Source organism: Echinops telfairi, unplaced genomic scaffold (genome assembly GCF_000313985.2).
Source record: "Echinops telfairi isolate 266 unplaced genomic scaffold, ASM31398v2 ScPeMD7_70;HRSCAF=299, whole genome shotgun sequence".
In the NCBI taxonomy this organism is placed as follows: Eukaryota; Metazoa; Chordata; class Mammalia; order Afrosoricida; family Tenrecidae; genus Echinops; species Echinops telfairi.
In genome coordinates this window covers 27,449,516-27,471,785 of record NW_022103968.1, presented here as the reverse complement: position 1 = coordinate 27,471,785, position 22,270 = coordinate 27,449,516, and the positions used below count along the sequence as shown (strand labels likewise).

At 39.0% G+C, this 22,270-nt stretch overlaps 1 protein-coding gene across 1 annotated transcript in view; it reads left to right on the top strand.

Moving 5' to 3' along the window:
* Nucleotides 1-22,270, top strand: part of LOC123521821 (F-box/WD repeat-containing protein 1A-like) — a 106,123-nt gene that overhangs the window by 297 nt on the left and 83,556 nt on the right. The gene's annotated exons all lie outside the window — the stretch shown is intronic.

The window sequence follows — 22,270 nt, the reverse complement described above, 5'->3', positions numbered from 1 at the left end:
GCTCCGGGGAGGCGGGCGGGGGTTGCGGGGAGAACCCGGGGGTGGGGGCAGCAGCTCCGCCATCTTGTGGATGCGAGGCCAAGTGACAGCTGGAGCTTAATCCGGGAGGGGGCTCTGGGAGGCGCGCGGGCCGTGGAGGGAAAGGGGCGTGGGGACAGTTACTGGAGAGCCGAAGAGGCCGGGAGGATAGACGGCGGGAGGCCGCTGGCTGGGCCCTCTTGGTGTCAGGGTTACTGGTAGGTAAGCCCCGGAGAGGAGGTGCTTTCAGGAGTCCGGCAGGAGAGCGCGGAATCGTGGGAGGACCTATGGGGACCAGGAAGGAAACGGGAGGGCTGGATGCAGTCGCATCTATGAGTGGCAGGGTTTGGAAAGCCAGGGCTGGTAGGAGACTGTAGTTTTGTAGAATGAAGTGGGAGATAGGCTGTGCTGGACCCAACTAATGTTGACAAACTCTCTTAAGGAAGAGGCCTTACTTAGGAAGATTAAGGACTGGGGATGGGGGGCGGGGGGCATGGTGACAGTCTCTGGGAAAGAAGAGTGATATTGACTGTCAGCCAGAATTACAAAGGTTAGGAAAAAAGGATACATGCTCTACTTTGAAAGGAGAGGTGATAAAAAATTTTTTAAAAACCAACCCCCAAACAGGAGCTTGATTGGTCTCGAAAACACAGGGAAGATTAGGGGCAAAATTACCGTTAGGTAATAGGGTAAAACAAGACAGTTTAGAGCTAACTTGGGCAGATAGTGAAGTGTAGGGGCCAGTGCTGCATCACTTTCTGAGAAAGGAAAGACTGAAGGCTGTAATTGCAGAGGCTTGTAAGAAATGGTGAGGTCAGAGGAGAAATTCAGGAGATAAAAGGGTGGTAGTGGGGATTGGGAAGGAAGTCAGCAGTGGTGATTACCCATCAGTTTCATGTGTGAGCATTGGATTTTGTAGGCATGCTTAATCCCTTGAGTATTTCTTTAATTTTGTTTCATGTTCTTGTGCTATGCTTATGTTTGGCACACTAGTAGTACGATATTTAATGCTTTTTAATCTGATGGTTCTTGTATATCATTTTGTGGTTACAACAGAAAAAAATGAGAGGATGCATAGACTTCTAGTTTAACAGGTGGCTTTTGGGGACATTGCTTTGATTTGCAGTCAAGCCCTGCTTACTTTTTCAAAAGTAATTCTAATCTGTCACGCCAGAACCTTAATCCTCTGTTAGGTAGTTGTTAAATTGTGTCTTTTGTCTGAAATACCATAACAACGTCCACATAAATAAACCTGGCTATTAACCTAATTGAATTGAGGCTTTCAATGGCTTCTACTACAAGAATGCTTTCCAAGAGACTTCTTCAAATTTACTAAAACTTTATTTTGCATTAGTGCTTTCAAAAACACCTAAGTTGGACTGTTAGCAAAAGCTCCTCTAGCCTGAAGAAAGTTCTTGAATGTCTGCTTGATTTTCAAATCCTAAAATACTAAGTAGAGACCTTGAGATTTTTTTTTTTCATTTAAGAAATTGGAGGAATTTCTCTCCCTCTCTATAGCTCACTTCTCAATTTAGTTTAAATCAGAAAAGGGGCAGCTGCTTATTTTGTTCTCTTTCTTAGAGAGTTGACTCCTAATTGGAGTCCTAACACTTGTGTCAGATTTATGGAACAATGTGATTTGCAGTTCATAAAGAGACATTATGAGATCATCTTTACTCCCATTAATCCTCAGCCTAGGAACATTCTCAACTACTTGATCTCAGCTGTATTACCAGTAAGTTATGTTTCGATAATGGCCTCTTGGTTTACTTAAGTTGGGCATGGAGATGGCCACATAGAAGTTTGCAGCTTTTGGGGGATATTACACATTAGTAAATGTTGAATCTGCCTCCAAAGAGAGAAGCCAATTTGTTTCCCCTTTAATTTTAGTTACTTTTATTTTTACCTGGCCTGCTCTTTGAGGAGAAGTCAATTGGAAGAGGGTTAACAAGAATGACATGGTAATCTTAATGACTGAGTTGGTATTTCCTTTCTATTCCGTAACAGTCTTGTTATGAGTCTGAGTCCAACTTCCCTCTGGTCCTGTTTACCCCATTATAACCTGTCTGTTTATTCAGTTAGGAACTGAACTTTGAGTTAGGAAGATGTTTGATTTGCTCTTGCACCAAATAATTAGTGTGTAGTACGCAAAGAAGGGCTATCCTTTAATCATTTTTTTGGCTTTGTCCTCCTTTTATTCCTTCTTTCACTTATGAATTGCTAATAGAAACTTTTGTACAGATGCCTTGATTTCCATAGTTTAAAAATGTATAACTTGTTGAAAATGCTAACATGAAATGGATACTTTCTTTACTAGTTTTATTTGTGGTGCTTTGATTAGGACCTATACACTCTATTAATAAGACTGCTAGTTCGCCTGACCATATTTCACATTGTCTATACTTACCTTTAGTTATTTGTGAACAATAGTTTAACAGCTTGAAAAACATTTAACTTCTAAAATCGAATCTATTATATTAAGTGGCATATAGTAAATGGTGTATTTACTAATGCATATTCAGTTGTAGCAGGTCCTGATGGGGACAGTGGTTAAGCACTAGGCAGTTCAAGGTAGGCAGTTCAAACCCATCAGTCACTCCCAAGGGAGACCAAACCAAAAAACAAACTTGCTGCCCTCCAGTCAATACTGACTGATAACGACTTCTTACGGGTTTCCGAGACTGTTTACTGGAGTAGAAGGCCCAGTGGAGCTGCTGGTGGTTTTGATCTGCCGACCATGCAGATTGCAGTCCACTATACCTCCAGGGCTCCTTCCCAAGTGAGTCAGATGAGGCTAGAGATTTACAAACTTAGTAGTAACTCTGTGCAGTAGTTGTACTTTGTTGTAGGGTTGCTATGAGTTAGAATTGACTGGAAGGTCTTAACTACCTTTACCAGTATTTCTTTGATCAAAAAAATCATAATACCTCAGAAAAGATAAATCAGAACTGAAAATAGACCCGAGAAAAGAAAAGAAAATGATTGGAGGGATGTAGGTATTGTTTCATTTACAAGGAACCTGGTCGCTCAGCGGCTAACTGGAAGGTCAGTGGTTTGAATCTACCAGTGGCTTCTCCAGAGGAAAGATCTGGGGATCTGCTCCCATAAAGATTACAGCTTAAGAAACCCTCTGGGACTGCTCTGACCGGTCCCATAGGGCTGCTATTTGTTAGAATAGATTTGACGACACACATGGCAACAGACAGGTACTGTTTTGTAAGGATGGCTATATGGAGATATAGATAGATACACATGCATGGATAAAAGGAAGCTTCAAAAAGCTCAAGGAAAGCAAATTAATAGGTAGTAGGATTCTTCTGTGAAGTTTGGGAAGCAAACGAATATGTAATGAGAAGACACGCTGAGGGAGAGTTCTCCATATGTTCTTTTCCAACCAATCTCAGAATTGTAGAACTGAGGCAACACTGGAACCTTAGATGCAGTCATTTTCACATAAAAGAAAAGTCTCTGTAGAGTTCCTATAGTTGACCACATAAAAGCTAACTATTGCTGCATTAACAAACCACCCCAGACTTAGTATCTTTAACAACAAAAAAACAGTTTTATGGGGACATAAGACTTGTATCATACAACTGAATAGTTTAAGCATATCCAAACTTAGTATCTTAAAAAAAAGTTTAATATGTCCTTTAATTCTGTGGATAATAACTTTTTTCCAGTTGATGTTGGCTGGGGTACTGGCATAGCTGGAATATTTAAAATAGCCACACTCATTGCTGACCACTGCCTGAGTTCATTTGGGGTTAAAGACCTTCAGTTCCGATTTTATGTGAACGCTCTTCATGTGGCTGCCTAGAATTTTTAAAAGCATGGCAGCTGGGTTCTAAAAAAAGGAGCTTTTAAGGAGACAGGGAGTGGAAGCCGCCAGTCCTCTTCAATCTTGGGTTGGTTCAAAACCAATCAAGGCCAGCCCTGAGTCAGAGGGAGGAGACATAATCTCTATCTATTGTGCAGAGTTGGAAGCACCTTTGGGAAGGAGGATTTGCTGGAGGCCACCTTTAGGGTGCCTTTATGCTCAGGCAAAGTGCGAATGTGATTAACCAAGTTTGTGGTAATAACATTAGGAGGGCATTGAGAAACTTAACTTCTTCAAGAATTAACATGATCTGCATGAAGTGCCCTGATGTCACCTTCTGATGGTGTTAACAGTAGCTGTAATACTGAAGTTAAATAAATAATACGATGCAGTGACTCATCCTATTTAAGAAACATATGCATTTTAAAACAATAAGTTGTACTTAAAGGTACACATTCAGATTTAAAATTTTAAAATACTGTAGTGGACTTTTCTTGAAATCAGTGATATTTGAGATTTATCACCTGGTTGGCTGGACATTTGAAACTGGTCGTTTAAGTTATCAAAATACTATATATCCCTATCTTGCCTCCAATTTAAATTAGCCTTTAAACTGTCTCTTCTGGATACTATTATATAGGCTTTGAGGAATGAAATGACAGAAAGTGGCACTTCTTTGCGCTAATTTTTTTGATTTATGTTTGTAATTGATTTGTATCATTAGAAATGAATTGCTGCACAGAGTGAGAATTCTCCTTTGAATCATCAGATATTTTCAATGGCTAAATTGGAAAATGAACTTTCAAAAGAGATTCCTTATTCTATATTATTAGTATATTTAAGTCCTAAATAAAGGAGGTAGATGATTTGTTTTTCTCTCTTGCTAAAGAGTATGTTATGTAAACTTTTGAGTAGATGTGGATACAAATTTTTGTATGGTAAATGACATTAAAACAAGAAAAATAATGAAAATAAAAAGAATCTATGTTTTTAAATTCTGATTTATAACACTATTTAAACATGTGTATACTGTTTAATGTGTGTAGCACGCTAAAATGTAAAACGTGTATAATGAGGATTCATTGAAGATGAAAGAGAATATTTACTAACATTTTAACAACTTGGTTATAACAAGAAAATTGCATCTTTCTTTATTAAATTACTTCCAGCATCCCGAAATTGGAAGGGTTGGGGGAGATCTCCACATGGTCTCTTGAATATTACAACTTGAACTACCCCACCCATTGCCACGAAGTCCATTCTGGCTCACACCACCTCTAGCTAGGATTTCCGAATCTGTACATCTTTACAGGAACAGTCTCGCCTTTCTCCTGGAGAGAGACTGGTGAATTTTAACTTACCCAACAGTGCCACTGGGCTCCTTTACAACTTCATCTGGTAGTCTATGTTACTCATTTTGTACTTGTGGAATCTATGGATAATTATAACCAGACTGATGTACTGTTCCCATTAGTTTCCCAAAGCCTAATTGAGACAGAGGTAGAACATTTTACAGAAGATCCATAAAGCAAAAGCGAGAGAGATACGGAGCTTAATACTGAACTAAGCATATGGATTGGTGGTTTTAGCTCCTGGATTTGCCTTCATGTATGGCCAGAGCTAGGAGAAAATTCCTACTTGCCCAAGATGGATGTACGTATTTACTTTTCTTTTTTTAATCGTTTTATTAGGGGCTCATACAACTCTTATCACAATCCATACATACATCAATTGTGTAAAGCACAATTGTACATTCATTGCCCTCATCATTCTCAAAACATTTGCTCTCCACTTAAGTCCTGGCATCAGGGTTTCATTTTTTCCCCTCCCTCCCTGCTCTCCCCTCCCTCATGAACCCTTGATAATTTATAAATTATTATTTTGTCATATCTTGCACTCCCCGACGTCTCCCTTCACCCACTTTTCTGTTGTCCGTCCCCCAGGGAGGAGATCACATGTAGATCCTTGTAATTGGTTCCCCCTTTCTAACCCACCCTCCCTTTATCCTCCCAGTATCCCCACTCACACCACTGGTCCTGAAGTGATCATCTGCCCTGGATTCCCTGTGTTTCCAGTTCCTATCTGTACCAGTGTACATCCTCTGGTCTAGCCAGACTTCATATTTACTTTTCTTGTCCCAAGGCTTGTGACTTGTGACCAAATAGGTCAATGTCAGGATAACCATTGGTAATGGTTTCCACTAATATAATCAAACAGGAATGGCTAACAGTTATCATTTAGTTTACTATGTTCTCGTATGTGCCTAGGTAGCATAGTGGTTAAAAGTGCTCAGCTGCTAACCAAATGGTTGGTGGTTCGAATCCACTAGCTGTTCTGCACCTTAAAAGATCTGCCAGTCCACTTCTATAAAGATTTATATCCTTGGAAACCCTATGGGGCAGTTCTACCCTGCCCTGTAGTGTCTCTATGAGTCAAAAATATATTGGATGCATTGTTCTAAGTACTTTTCATATATTATTTCTTTTAATTCTTTCAATTATCCTGTGAGATACATTGCTATTATTAACCGGTTCTTTAGATGAGAGAACTGATTTCAGAGAGATTAAGTAATTTGCACAGTCTCTCAGCTATCACTCAGTCTTAGCTCAAAACCAGGCAGTCTGATTCCAGAGCTTTCTTTACTTGTACTATATTTTGTTCTTGGAGAGGAGGAAAGCAGTGGGGTATAATAATGCATTTCCATAGGTAGTCAGGTGGTCTAAGTACAGATTTCTTGATCATTTGAATTATGGAGGAAATACAGCAAGACTTTATAGTTGTCATAGGGTCATTGTATCAGGTATTGCTGTGTTACAAAGACCCCTACAATATCAGTGGTATACAATGATATTCTCATGAATTTGTGGGTTTATTAGATATTGGCTGTCCAGTCTGGGCTTAGTTGGGTGACTTGGGACCTAATAGCTCACTCGGGATTGTTGCACATATCTTTGTTCTGGATGCTCCTGTCTTTAGACTGGAGAGGCACTTTCAGGCAGAGCTCTTCTGGCCATGGCAAAGGCACAGGAGAGCAAGCCCGAATGTTCAAGTGCTTTTCAATCATTTGTTATATCATGTCTAGAAATATTTCCTTGGCCAAAGCAAGTTGTATGGTGAAGTTCTAGGATGAGGCAAGGGAATCTATGCTTTCCATAGAGGGGGCAAGAGAGGAGGTGAATATTTCCGAACTGTGGGGTGAAGGGAGAGGGTCCCCCACAAATCATCATAGGTCTGGTAGGCGCAATTGTACAGCGATAATAAGTAAAGATTATAGTAAAGTCATAGAAAGCATGAGAGGTAGAGGATTGGAATAATGGAGTCAGACACAATTCATGGTAGCATGCTCACCTCAGCCCCACTTGGTGGTCCACGTGGGGCGAGCCTGGCCACAAGAGCAGGAGAGAGCCTCTGGGGGCGAGAACAGGAGAGCTTCAACTTTATTGCCAACCAAGCGTTATATCTCTTTAGGGGGACATGATTACAGGTAACCCCACGTCACAGGAAGGGGCAGTACAATTGGCATACACATTGTAGGAAGGGGATCTATGATAGGCATTAGCTTAACAGGAAGGGGAGGAGCTACAGGTGTGCCCATAGGAATGGGAAGGTGTAGGGGTATACATGTGACAAGATGGGCGGACCCTAGATTCATGATGGCACCCTATATTCATGATGGCAGCCTAACTCTGGTCATCCTTGGGCGGGTTTGACCTATCTGGTGTCTCCTACAAGGAAACACAACTACTATCCTTATCAGAAGGGAGTGGGCCCTACTTGTTGTGGGATAAACAGTGGTGTCTGCTTGCTCCAGATGGCTACTTCTGACGACCTCCAAGCCTATAGTCATTCTCAAGCAGCTAAGTGGCATATATTTGGGGGAGACAGCTTGAGAGAAATCCTTCTGTTTCCTATATCTGAACAATAATTACAGATAGTCCCCTGTTGTGAATGTCTTGATTTATGGACAACTCCGATTTGTCCTTTACTCTTATGTAAATTTTCCCATTCTTCACAAAGAAAAACCAACCTCAACATTTGCAGCTTTTGAATCATTAAAAAGATTTTGAGCCTTTCCATGGCCTAAGTAAGGCTAAATAAGAACTTTATGACCAGGTCTGACTTAAACCTACAAATTCTTTATTTTTAACAAATTTATTGAATGCTTTTATTGAGGGCTTTTACATCTCTTATCACAATCCATACATTCATCCAGTGTGTCAAGCACATCTGCAAATATGTTGCTATCATCATTTTCAAAGCATTCTCTTCCCACTTGAGCCCCTGATATCAGCTCCCCATTTCTTCCCCGTCCCTCCCCCGCCTTCCCCCACGGGCCCTCGATAAATTATAGATTATTATTTTCATATCTTACATTGTCCTCCATTGCCTCTCACCCACTTTTCCGTTGTTCATCCCCCTGAGAGGGGGTTATAGGTTGATCCTTGTGATTGATTCCCCCTTTCTCCCCTCACACTCCCCTAGTCCTCCGGGTATCTCTACTCTCATCGTTGGCCCTGGGGGGTTTATCTGTCCTGGATTCCATGTGTTGTGGGCTCTTGTCTGTAGCAGTGTGCATGTTCTGGTCTAAACTGATTTGTATGGTAGAATTGAGGTCATGATAGTGGGGTAAAGTAAGTACCAAAGAACTAGAGGAAAGTTGTGTGTTTCATCAGTGCTATACTGAACCCTAACTGGCTCATTTCTTCCCTGTGACCCCTCTATAGGGGGATATCCAATTTTCTACAGATGGGTCTCCACTCCATGCCTCCCCTCCCATTTACCTTGGGTATGATTTTTTTCTGAGTCTTAGATTCCTGGTACCTGATCCCATCTATACCTCATAATCACACAGGCTGGTATGCTTCTTCCATGTGGGCTTTGTTGCTTCTCAATTAGATGGCCAGTTGGTTATTTTCAAGCCTGTAAGACCCCAGAAGCTATATCTTTTGATAGCCGGGCACCATCAGCTTTCTTCACCACATTTACTTATGTACCCATTTTGTCTTCAGCAATCCTGTCTGGTAGTTGAGCATCACAGAATGCTGGATTGTTAGAACAAAGTGTTCTTGTATTGAGGGAGTACTTGAGTTGAGGCCCAATGTCCTCTGCAACTTTAATTCTTAACATACAGATAAGAGTATATAATTCTATTCCTCTCTTGTTGTGTATATATTTACATATGTACATGCCTCTATAAATGTCCTTTGCATCCTAGTTCTTTTCTCTATTTTCTTTTACTTTCCTCTTGTGCCACCATCATGTTCGGCCTTCATTAGGGTTTAGTAATTCCACACTGCTATATTGCCCTTGATTAAAACCCACTAGGCATCTAACACTTTTTTCTCCATTGATTTTAGGTCACTTGTTCTCTTTTCCCTGGGTTGGTTTCCCACCCCACCCTTTCCTTTCTCCCACCTCCCCTTCTCCCATATCCCCCTGGAACCGGTGGTCCCATTTTTTTTATCTCCGAATTGTTTATCTCACCTATCTTATCTAGATAGACATGCAGATAGTTTAATAAGCGCAAAAACCCAGCAAAGCCAAATAAAACAATAAAGGAAGTCAAGACCAACAAAACATTAACAACAACAACAAAAAGAAAGCCACTGACAAAAATGGAAAGGCCTATAAATAGTTCAAAGTCTGTTTGTATTGGCTTTTACAAGTGTTTTCTGGTCAAGTCTGATGGGGTACCACACTGTCTCCAAAGTCTAATATTGGTATTCCCTGGGGATTTCATCACTTTGCTCCCCTTGCTGCTCTGTTGCATGCCCTTAGTATTTCACCCCAGTGTGATGGGGTCAGATTGTGCACCATTCCTGCACTGTGTCTCCAGTATTGAACCCTGCAGTTCTATGGTTTAGTGAGGGGTGTCGTGTCTCATGGTGGGGCTGGCCCTATGGTCCTCTCTGTGCATTGTCTGCTCTGAGCAGGAATATTATCCTCCAGGCTTGGTGGGCCAGAATGTCCTCCCCTCCCTCTGCATCCCTTTTCATTTCTCCCATGTGCTCTAATCAGATGTGCCCCTCTCCCGCTACAAATTTTTAAAAACTGAATTAGGAACGGATCTCATTTGTGACCCAGGGAAATGTCTGGTATCACATTCAGTTTATGGAAGAATGAATGCTAAGAGGCGTTCACTGACAGCTATTGTGCTTCCTTTCTGTATGACTGACACCAACTTAAGAAGCACTTCTTCATATTGGCTACTACACAATACCTGTTGGTTGGATACTTCCAGAATCAATGTACTATGGCATATGCAATCTCTGTATTGTGTTATGTAGAAATAAGCCCATAGAGAAATAATCAGAATCTTTATTTCACAGTGATACCTTGACCATTTCATCATCATTACATTGCTATTCCATTATCACTCCAGTGGTATTTGTAATAGAAATTGAACCTCATGTGACTAAGACCATACATAATGCCCTGGCAACTCTTGTTAGCAAATTTAAAGCATTTCAATGCTTTCATTATACCTGAGCTTAAGCTTGCAAAGATCTGGTGCTGATATTTTTAGATGCCTGGGAAACTTGTAGGATCTCACTGTTAATATCAAAAGTCATAGACATGTCCAGAAATTGTAGCATATGAATAAGTGTTTTTGCAGTAAAGATGTAAAATATTTTACACTTAGGAAGTACAAGGAATCCCTATTTACAATGCATTTTGAATTTGAGTTATGACAACTGCACTTACAAGACTTTTTTTTTGGGGGGAGTACAATTTGTTATTGTGTACTACATACATTGTTGCAACGCATAATTTGCTGTTATCATTCTCAGGTGTTCACTCGCAGATGTTCAAAGATCGGATTTATAAAGATACTGATAATAAAAGACAATAATAATGAAAACTAAAAAAAAAAAGAGGTATTCAACTTGCGTCAGAACCGACTTAGGACCGAGGCGACGGCGGACCCCTGTCGTAAGTCGGGGACAACCTGTGTTGGCATTCTGAGGATGTGCTGTTGTTGTTGGGTGCCGTTGAGTTGGTTTTCGACTCACAGTGACTGTATGACAGAATAGAAGTGCTTACAGGTTTTCTTCATCTAATCTGTACAGTAGCAGATCAATGAGTCTTTCTCCCACACTGCTGCTGGATGGGTTTGAACTGCCAACTTTTTAGTTAGCAGCTGAGAGCTTAGAGCTGAAAGCACCACCATGGCCCTTCAGGAAGTCGTCCTAGTAAATGAAAAAGAAAGCCTTACTTAGGTGACTTTACTTTCTTTGTATCCTTTGGTGCTTTCCAGATAGTAAACTGTGAATATGTATAATTTTTAATCAGAAACATTTAAATTTAGTGCATTGAGCATATATTTGTAAAGGAAGTGCCTTAAAGGAAGACCTACACTTGATTTGGGGCTACAACATAACAAGTACATTGGCCAGTGGACTGACAATGACTTCTTGAACAGACATCTCACTCTGACTGAACTTCAATTACATGATCTCTTGTTTTTCTGTCAGTTCTTTGTAAATTATAAATTGACATGTAAGTTTAACTATTGTTTGATTCAAGCCATAAATCCCTCTATGAGGAAATTTAGGACTAGGTTCCTAAATTGGGTTGGTGCACCTCATTTTTTGTTAGTGACCTGGCAGATTATAAGTGGTGCTATGGTAGGTGGGGCACAACTTGATTTGATAAGAAATTGTTTTTGAGCATAATCAGAGTGTAGGATGTTACATGTTGGGGAGGACTTGGGGGGGAAGGACATAGCAAAGATTCAAGGTTGAATAAAACTTTATTATCTTATAGAACAGTGGTTCTCAACCTTCCTAGTGCCGTGATCCTTTTATACAGTTCCTTATGTTGTGGTGACCCCCAACCATAAAATTATTTTCGTTGCTACTTCATAACTGTAATTTTGCTACTGTTATGAATCAGGCGACCCCTGTCAAAGAGTCATTTTACTCCCAAAGTTCTAGAGGTTCACAACTAAACGAGGAAATAGGGATTTATAAATATCTCATAAGACATCTTGATAAGGGCTAAAATATAGGCACAAAGTGTTATAGAAGTTACAGAAGGGGAAATTATTTCTACCAGGAGAGACCTAAGGAAGAAGCTTTGTGGAGGTGGAAAGCTTTGTATTGTATCTAAGGCATTGTTCCAGGTAGACAGAGTAGCTTTGATAAGCACCAGGAGATGGTAAGGCACAGGATGAGTTACGGTGAGTCAATAGGTATGAAGAGTATAAGGTCTACTTCAGCCATAAAGAAGGGGTGTTGGAGAATTTAGATCGAATTCGGTTTACTTTAAGTATATTTTAGGAAGAATATTCTAGTGTATTGTGTGTGTGTCAATGTAAGCTCATTATTAAAAGACAATGTATGTATTATCGAGAAGCATTAAGTCATAGGTATGCAGCTCAGTGAATTTTACCCAGGCCATGAAATAGAGCATTACCAGCACCAGGAACAGTTCCCTTTCATTCCCCTCTCCAATTACTCCCTGCTCCCAATAGAAACCATAATTTTGACTTCTAATACCCAAACATTAATTTACCTTTATTGGTGTTGAAAAGTCATAAAAATGGAATTTTTCCAGAATGTATTCTTTAGTGCCTGACACCGCTTGTCCTTCAGTGTTTGAGATATCCATCTAGGTTGTACAAGCTGTAGTTTATTCATTCTTAATGTTCAATGACTGTTTCACTGTGTGGATGGATGTACTGTAGATTACTTTGCCACTAAGTATTGGTGATGAGCATTTGGATTATTTACAGATTTTTTGCTACTGTGAACAGTGTTTTGAAACATACTTTCTCCTTCTGAACATATGTACATATTTCTGTTGGGCTTGCACTGAGAAGTGAAATTTGGGGTCATAGAATATTGAGATGTTTTGCTTTAATAGTTACTATGAAACTTTCAGTGTACTTCAGCAGTCAGCAGTGTAGGAGAGTTGCAGTTGCTTTGGGTCTTTGGGACATTCAACTTCAGTGACTTTTTGACGTTAGCCATTTTAGTGGGTAAATGGTACTACCTCACTGTTTAAGTGTTCATTTCCATAGTGACTACTGTAACTGAGCACTTTTTTTGTTGTTTATTAGATATTGGGTATTTTATGAAATTTATGTTCAAAACTTGGCAATTTGTTCCCTATTAGATTGCTTTTTCTTATTTCTTTGCTCAGTATATATATTGATATCTATGAATCCCTCATATGTTGTCTTTGTGACAGAATTTGTTTTGATTACAGACTTTAAGGGAACAGTAAAAATTAAAACGTTTTTTGTTACTTATACAGGATTCATAAGGTTAGCAAGTCTCTCCATCACCTCCAATAGTTGAACAAGAATCTCTACTATTAGTACCATCATTATATGAGTACTTTAATGCCAACAAAGTAGAAGGAATATAACTTAAAAAATTGTTGTAGGCACAATAATGCCACCGCCCCCCAATATCCTTGTTCTATTCCCCGGGACTTTAGGATATGCTAAACTATTTGGCAAGGGGAAGTCAGGTAACAGATGAATTAAGGTTGCTAATCAGCTGGCTCTAAGCTCCAGAGGGTATACTGGATTATCTGGTTTGGGCCAATGGAATCACAAAGGTTCTTAAATGTGTTCAAGGGAGATTGAAGGAGGAGGTCAGTGATGCCATGTGAGAACTTGATCCATGTTGCTGGCTTTGAAGATGAGAGAGCCTTGAGCCAAAGAATGTGAGCAACCTCTAAAAACTGGAAGGGGCACACTAGAATCTAAAGAACAGTGCATACAACCTCACCCACACCTTGAGTTTAACGCAGTGAGTCCCATTGAGACTTCTGAACTACAGAACTATGAGTAATAAATGTGTGTTGGTTCAAGCCTACCCAGAGATAGGTTGGAAGAAAGGCCTGACAATCTGCTTTCAAAAGGGCCCAGCCTGGAAAACACCATGGAGCAACAGTTCTGCCCCACAGAGTCACCATGAATTCTAGTTGACCCAACAGTTTGGGTTTGGGCTTTGAGTTAATGAATTCCTATTTAATTTGATGAGCTATAATTCAATATTTTAATGCCTAAAATTTGGCCAGTGGTTCCTGTGTCTTTTTGATGTGTCCTTATCATTCATTGGACATTTATTTTCTGGTATAGACTATATTCTAGTCTCCTCTTGTACTTGTTTTTTTCCATCATATATGCATTTAAATTTACTATATAGTATTTTAAAAAATCTTTCATATTTAAAAAATTAAAATTCATTTTTTGCTTTTCATATACACAGAATATACACTAATTCCCACATGTACAATTTAGTGACATGGATTATACCCTTTAAGTTGTACAGCTGTTCTCACCTCTTTTTCTGAATTGTTTTCCCTCTATTAAACTTATTTCTCCTTTTGTCTTCTAAATTTCCTATCTAGTCTTTTGTTGCTGTTGTCTGTGTTAACCCATGTGTAGATACAGTTCCAAAAAGCATAAAGCTCAAGGCAAGTATTCTTTATTGTTGAACCTCTTGCTGTCAAGTCTGTTCCGAATCAGTGACCTGTAGGACAGAGTAGAACTGTCTCATAGGGTTTCCGAGGCTGTAGATCTTTATGGTTGGCGGGTTCAAAGGACCAACACTTTGTTCAGCAGCTGAGTGCTTAACGCTGTGCCACCTATGAGTTCAGCTAAATTATTGGTTAGCTTTAAGAAGATTTCAGGGGATATTTTTGCCTTAAGGTTTAAAGATATCAAGGCAATATTTTGAGGAGTTCATATGTCTCCCATAGCTCCAAAAAGTCTGGATTCCAGAATAGAAAGAAATCCAGTTCTACATTTCCCCCGCTTTGATCAAGATTCTTCAGTAATGAACACATTTAGTAGTTGATCAAAATATTCAGTAATGCTAGCCAGGCTCTATCGAGTTTAGCTACACACTCCTTTTCCTCTGCTCCTGACTTCTACCTGTGTTTCTTCAGGTGAATAGAGACCACTTGTCATACCTTTGCTGCTTTCTCTGCAAGTTTTTAAAATTCAAAGCATTGTACAGCAAACTAGGGGGTAGAACAGAAATAGTAAGCACCCTACTGGCCAATTAATTGGAACATCCCATGTAATTATGATCCTAAACTTCTGGAGGAACCAAATCTCATGAATTGTTGGGTTGTCCTATAAGAAGCTTCAGCAGTTATTGTGTATAGGTTTTGTGTGAACATAAAGTTTCATTTTTATAGGGTAAGTACCCAAGAGACATAAGACTGGATCATACAGTAAATGTTTGCTTCATTTGATAAGAAATTGCCTAACTTTTTACTAGGGTGTAGTACCATGTTGCATTTCTGCCAGCATCGTTTGAGAGTTCAGTTGCTTTACCGCCTTAGTCATACTTAGAATTTTCAGTACATTTAATTTGATAGGTGTACAGGTTTCCCTGTTTGACTGTGAAATCTTTCATAAGCTGAAATGGCATAAAACAACGAAACAGATGCCATTATTTTATATGGGAAGTTCTCTGAATGTTTCCAGGCCTCCTCAAACAACATACTAAGTTGTACCAAATAACACATACCAACTAAAAGCATCAGCACACAGTGTTTACAGACATAACTCAGACCAAGGTGGCTTGATGCCGAGATGCCAAGTACAGCTCCTGGGGAATGAACTTGATGACACCGTTCTTGCTTATTGGGTTACTACAAAACAAATGATGACTGCAAAAGAGTTTCTTTTTTCATAAAAGCAAAGATCCTCTTCATATTTATATTGCTTAGCAAAAACAGGTAACAGATATGTCTTTTTAAAAATGAAGTGGCGTAAAGCAAACTTGTGTAAAGCAGGGAAGCTGTATAGTAATAGCTTATTGGGTTTTAATTTGTATTTCCCTAGTGCATGCCTCATTACTTGATGCTTTTATCCTTTGACATGGATATCAGAAGAATGTATTTGATATGGCAACAGAGTTTCAAGTAAGCCTCTGACAGTGAAGATTAGTGTAACTAAATTTTTTTTGGTCTGGTGACCTTTGCCCTGCTGTGAAACACTTGTAGCTTTTAATAAACCAAGAAAATAGGCAAATGAAAAAGAAAAGTATCCAGTCATCCTATAATTTTTTTAATAGAGGAAAATAAGTGAGAAGCATCCCGAGTTCAGGATTCATGACCCTGGCTGCTTACTGATCTCATTCCTGGTATAGCACAGGTCAGTGTTAGGATTTTGAATGACTTGTTTATTCAGGGAGATAATTTTTATAGAGGAAAGGCTTTCCGTAGAGTAATGCATTTATGGGGCTCCTTCTTACTCCTCTTCCCTTTTTAAATCATTCCAAGAAATAGTCTGTATAGCAGAAGCACACAAAATTGTTGTTAATTAAATGTTTAGTGTTTCTTTTAGTGAGTTATTAGCTTGAGGTCAAATTTGTTTAATGAACGACTATGGAAGAATTATGTTTCTGACATTTTAAATGCATGTTTGGTGATCATTGGTATATAACCCCCATTTTATAAACCTGGTAGAACCCGACTTCCTTATTTTAATGATGGTACAGGTTTGTGGTAACTTAATCATTGTTTTGCTGCAGTTGGTCATAGCAGTGCTTTTTTTGATACCATGTTCTGAATTCGGAAATGAGCCTCCCAACTAGAACTTGTTTACATGGAAAACATGGAACCTGGGAAAAACCAGTCCACTGTGGCACCATGTCTAGTACTCCATTGCTTCAGAAAGGGGATCTGTGAAGCCATGACTCGGGGGTTTAGTGTTGACTTTAGTTTATAAAAAGTATGTAAGTAGAACAACAGTGGTCTCTGTTTTTCAAAATGTAGTTAAGTAGAATGACAGCTTATAAGTTTGATTGCATTCTCAGAATATTGCCTGACTTCACACAAATTTTACAGAATTTGATAATTTTAAAGTTAGATGAATTAATCAAAACCATCAAATCTGCCTCTAAAAGGTTTTTCATACCCTGCAACCATACTCATGTATGGCATTTTGAAAATCAAAGTGAATTGTTTTAGCTTTTACCAGAAAGTTTGTGACTGGAAACTCGAGGCATATTTGTGTTACTTTTTGGTAGGTAGTGTTCTGAACATGGCCCCTGTATGCCTAACACATCGCGCATCCACAAGCAGTGTTCAGACAGACCTCAGAGAGAGAGTTCAGATCCAGACCACTGATTTGTTTTTTACTTCCCAGTGTATATTAAAGTTGTGTTTACACTATACGGTGTGTATTCGCATGATGAAAAAGTTTGATATATTAGAATTGCCAAAGTGTGGTGTACAAAGACATGAAGTGAGCAGATGCTGTTGGAAAAGTGGCACAGATAAGCTTGCTGAATGCCAGCGTTGTCACAAATCTTCAATGTGTTAAAAAACTGCAATGCAGCAAAGTCAAGTCCAATAAAATGAGATGAGCCTCTAATCCTTGTTGTATTCATATATAAGAAAGTATTCTTAAAGTTTAAAAAGTGTGTTTTAACAGTATTTGTGGAAAGTAATAATCAAAAAGTATTCATGTTGAAAATGATTAGAAATGATGTTTTCTGTATCAGTATGTTTTTTTCCCAACATATCTTTGAAATGTATGTATAGTATATAAGAATTCACCCTACAGCATCAACAGATTTTGACTTAAGTATAAATTATACTATGCAAGCCTGCATAAGAAGCTACATTTTTTTCTTAACAAAGTGTCTTCAAATGGTTCTGTTAAGTATGGGAATGTTCTGATGATTATCTTTTTAATTAAAATGAGAAATCTTTGTTTAAAGTGGCATTCGGTTTTTACGGCCTGTTACAGTCTCTGTAACAATCATTTCTTAAGTCTGAACGTTTTATTTCCAGGAATCCATTTATATAAAACTATGTTTAGACTTAATTAAGGAACGATTCTTACAAAGCTTGTAAATAGCCAGGGAGAAAGGGACCAAAAATAAAACTGACATTCACATTTAACAAAATGATTGTTACAAGGTATGTAATAAGCTATAAAAATACAATAAAGCCCTTTTTATAAGAGTTCATATTTTTTTATCCTTGTTTTCAAAGGTATTTAAGAAAAATATCAAAGCTCTGCATTGTGACATCTGTTTTGCTGAGTAGATAAGGGAGAAGAGTGAGAACTTCTTTTGCTTCTAACTGACAAGACAGGAGTTCTACTTGTCTTCTTTCAGTATGTTTACTTTGAAATACCTTGTAATTAGTTTCGATTGGGATGTAAATTTTACACTGTGCTGTAGTGAAAAGGACCTGTTCTCCCAGTGAACACTATTTTCTAAAGACTGTAAGACCTTGGGCAAGTTGCTTACCTTTGCTTTGCTACATCTGGAAAGCAGTTACCAATCTTCATACTTCAGAGTGCTGTTATAGTGAAAATACTTGGGAAATTATAAAGAACTATAAGCATTCATGTTATTTTACTCTTAAAAAGATGAACTAGATACAGTTACTACTTTCAATTAGCAAGCTTCCTTCTTGCATACTTTCTCTTGCACACCTTGTTTGGCAGAGGCATTTGTGATAGTTACCTTTCCTTTTGTTTGTTTAACAAGTTGAGTGAAGCAGCTTGACATACTGGAAATCATACAGGATTTGGACCCAGAGACCTGGTTTCAGATTCTCTCAACTATTTGCTAATCTCTGACTTTGAGTGGTGGTAGTCATAACAGCAACAATGATAAATTATAGTATACACCACGTTGGATTCTAGGCACTCTATATTAAACTCACTTGGTTCTTTGAACCTTCTGAAGTATCTGTTGTTAACCTCTGTTTGCAAATGTGTAAGCACAGAGAAGTTACTTCCCCCTAATCATATAATTTGTTAAATAGTAAGATCAAAGATTTCAGTTCAGTTCTTCTTAGTGAATTCTCTTACCCACTATGTTGTATTGCCCTCCCTGAATTACCATGTTCACATCGTCAGATGTACCATGAATATAAATTATTATATGCAAACTTTAGAATTAATCTGCCCTTAGAGTAGCTATCTTGTAGGTTTTTGTGTCATTTATGTGAATTAACATTAAAAAAATTTTTTTGTTAAAAGATCATTTTATCGGGGACTCCTACAACTTGTTACAATCCATACATTGATTGCATCAGGAATGTTTGTACATATGTTGCCTTCATCCATTTCTAGACATTTACTTTCTGTTGAACCCTTGGTATCAGTTCCTCATTCCCCCCCCCGCCCCCAATGCCCTCTTGATAGATTATAAATTATTATTATTTTCATACCTTACACTGACAGCTGCCTTCCCTTCACCCGTGTTTTCTGTTGTTCCCCCTAGAAAGGGGTGTGTCGATCATTGCGCTTGGTTCCCCCTTTCTCTCTTCCTTCCCCACCCTTAACCCTACCCTTCTGGTATTACTGTTCCTACTCCTGTTCCTAGATTCCATGTGTCATGAGCCCCTATCTCTTTTCTATACCTGTGTACATGCTCCAGTCTAGTTTGAATTGAGAAGCAGCACTAGGGTCATGATAGTGGGGGGTGTGAGGAAGCCTCAAGGAACCAGAGGAATATTGTGTATTTCATTGATGCTTTACTTCACGCTGGTTGACTCATCCTTTCCTTGTGGCCCCCCTGTGGGGAACATTTTTCTTTTTTAGTGTGGTTTGGATGAAAGTTTGCAGAGCAAATTAGTTTCCTTCCTGACAATTTATATTTTGTTTTGTAACATTAATTGCAATTCCCTTAATGTCACACCACTTTTCCCACTTGCTCCTTGGACTTCCCGTTTCCATTTGGCATTCTCTCCTGCCCCTTTCTACTTCTGAGCTTTTTTGGGGCAAATGCTGCCTTTGTGGTCTTGTATGGCTGATTTTTCTGAAGAGTATTTGTTAGGCAGCGAGAAGCAGAGATGGTTAAGGGGCATGCTCCAAATTCAGGCCCTTGAGCCAGGGAGGCAGTACGCCTGGGTGGGCCAAATTAGACCAGGTGGGCCCAAATTAGGTCAGGTGGGCGGTACACCTGGGCTGGCCCAGACTAGACCAGATGGCCTTAATACAGCCAATGGGGTCAACCAGTACCACCAACGATGATTCCCAGCCCAAGGCCCTAAAGGCCAGAACCTGGAGACCACCAGCTCTATTTTTCTGCTCCTTCAACTGTCTGTCTGTCTGTCTGTCTGTCTCTCTCTTCCCCTCTCCCTCTCTCCCCTTCTCCCTCTCTGCCCCCTCTCCCTCACCCCTCCATGTGTGGGTGTGCAGTCCCATGAGGTTGCTCTGTTCAGTGACTGTATAATCTGAAACTACTTCTGTCCTTTTTTATAAAAACCTACTTGGATCACAAAGCAAGCTTCGTTGTGAATTCTTTCTTGTGCGAAGCCAATAATCAAGGTATTTTCCACCGTGACACTTAACATATTATCTGGCAACAAAGTGATGTATTTATCTCTGGGGGTGGGCTTATTTCCAGGTTTGAAAGATGTCTAGGGACATAGTCTAGCCAGGGTTCTGAAAGTCTCTGCCAAGACTAGTAAGTGGGCTTTTTTATGATTTTAAGTTTTGTTCTACATTTTTCTCTCTTCTCTGGGACTCTCTGTGGTCCCCATCAGAGTGGTGGGTAGTGGCAGTTGAGTACCATCTGGATTTTAGGGTCTCAGGGTAGTGAAGCTTGTGATTTGTATGGTGCATTGGTCCTTTGGAGCCCTGGTGGTGTAATGATTATGCATTAGGTTGTGATCCACATGGTCAGCAGTTGGAAATCACAAGCACCTCCTCGGGAGAAAGACTGGGGATTCTACTCCAATAAACAGTAACAGTCTCAGCAACCCACAGGGGTCACTATGAGCCACCATTGACTCAATGGCAGTGAGTTTATTAGTCCTTTGGTCGGATAGTTTTTGATAGTTCTTGATTTTCTTAAGAATTTCTTAAGAATTGAATCTTAGATGATTGAGTACAAGGTAGCCTTTAAGACTCCAGTATGAACCAACATCTTTAGACTTATTTTGGAGAAAAACTTTTTTGACGAGATGTGTAAGTAGCTTCAGCCACTTTCATTCCCCCCCCCCCCAAACATAACAAAAACACAGAAAAGCACAGATTACTTTTTTCATTTGCATTTTACTTTATTTTTGTTTTAGTAATGCATATTCTGCATATAATACATATTCATCAAAAAAAGTGCAAAGGACAGGAGGCAGGAGTAGAAGTAGGGATTACTGTTACACCCCTCACCTGGATTAGCCCATTGTTGACATTTTGCCACATTTACTTTTTCTCTATATACAGCTTATTTTCTAAATCATTGAGAGTTGTAGACATCATGATATTTCACCTCTAAATAACTTCATATTTTTCCTAAGAACAAGGACCTTCTCTTACAAAACAAACAAACCAAAACTTTATTGTGATTTGGGTGAAAATTTGCAGAGCATATTAGTTTTCCATTCAATAATTCATACACATTTTGTGTTATAATGTCGATCGCAATCCTTACAATGTAATAGTCCTCTTTACCACCCGGTCTTTGTTTCCTTTTTCTATTCACTCTTTCTTATTCCTTCATGCCTTCTGAGCTTTATCCCTGGGCAAATGCTACCCTTTGATATAATGTGGTCAATTGTGCTAAAGAGTGTGTACCTTCCTGCTATTTTTGTTTACCTTTTAGACTTGCCTATTATTTAGCTGTAAGTTGAGCCAAGGGTGGGGAGTTCAATTCTAGCTTTGAAGGAAGTCTTAAGGGCTAGTCTCTAGCAGTTTCTATCAGACCAGTGAGTGTGATTTTTGTTTTTTAAGTAACCTGTGGTCTTTTTTATGGTTTTCAGTTTTGTTGCACATTTTTCTTCCACTGTGTCCAGAACCTCCATTTCAGAGGTGTACCAGGGCACCATCTTACTCTTCAGTTGCAGAATCATAGAGCCTGAGCTTCATGTAGCCCATTAGTCCTTGGACTAATTATTTCCTTCCATCTTTGATTTTCTTCACCCTTTGTTCCAGATGGGGAGAAACTAATAGCACCTTAGGTGGTCATTCGTAAGCTTTTAAGAATCCGATTGGTTTTCACCTAAATAGGATGTAGAACATTATCTTTGTTTACTGTGTTATGCCCGTTGATCTTGATGTCCCCTCAGACTGGTCCTGAACCTCTAGGCTCTGCAACTCAGGCTCTCAAGGTGTTTAGGTATGGCTAAGACGTTTTCATAACTTTGCCCCTTATGTGTTTATACTGTATTCATGGATTAATTTATATACATGTCTAGACATGTAGAAATAGCGTATATTACAACTATATATATTTGTGGGAAGACCATTCTCTTTCATAATCCACTATAAAAGATCTCAGGAAATTTATCATAGATGATGTTTTATTTAATATAGTCTATATTCATAGTTCTCCAGTTATCCTTTATAGCTTTTATTTTTAAGTCAAGATTTTTAATAACTTTAAAAATTTTAGAAGAGTTTTCTGTTCCTTTTAAAATTAATGAAATTGGTACTTTCTGATGTCTAGACTAGTTGTTTTACAGAATGTCCTTCATTTGAGTTTTTAATTTTTT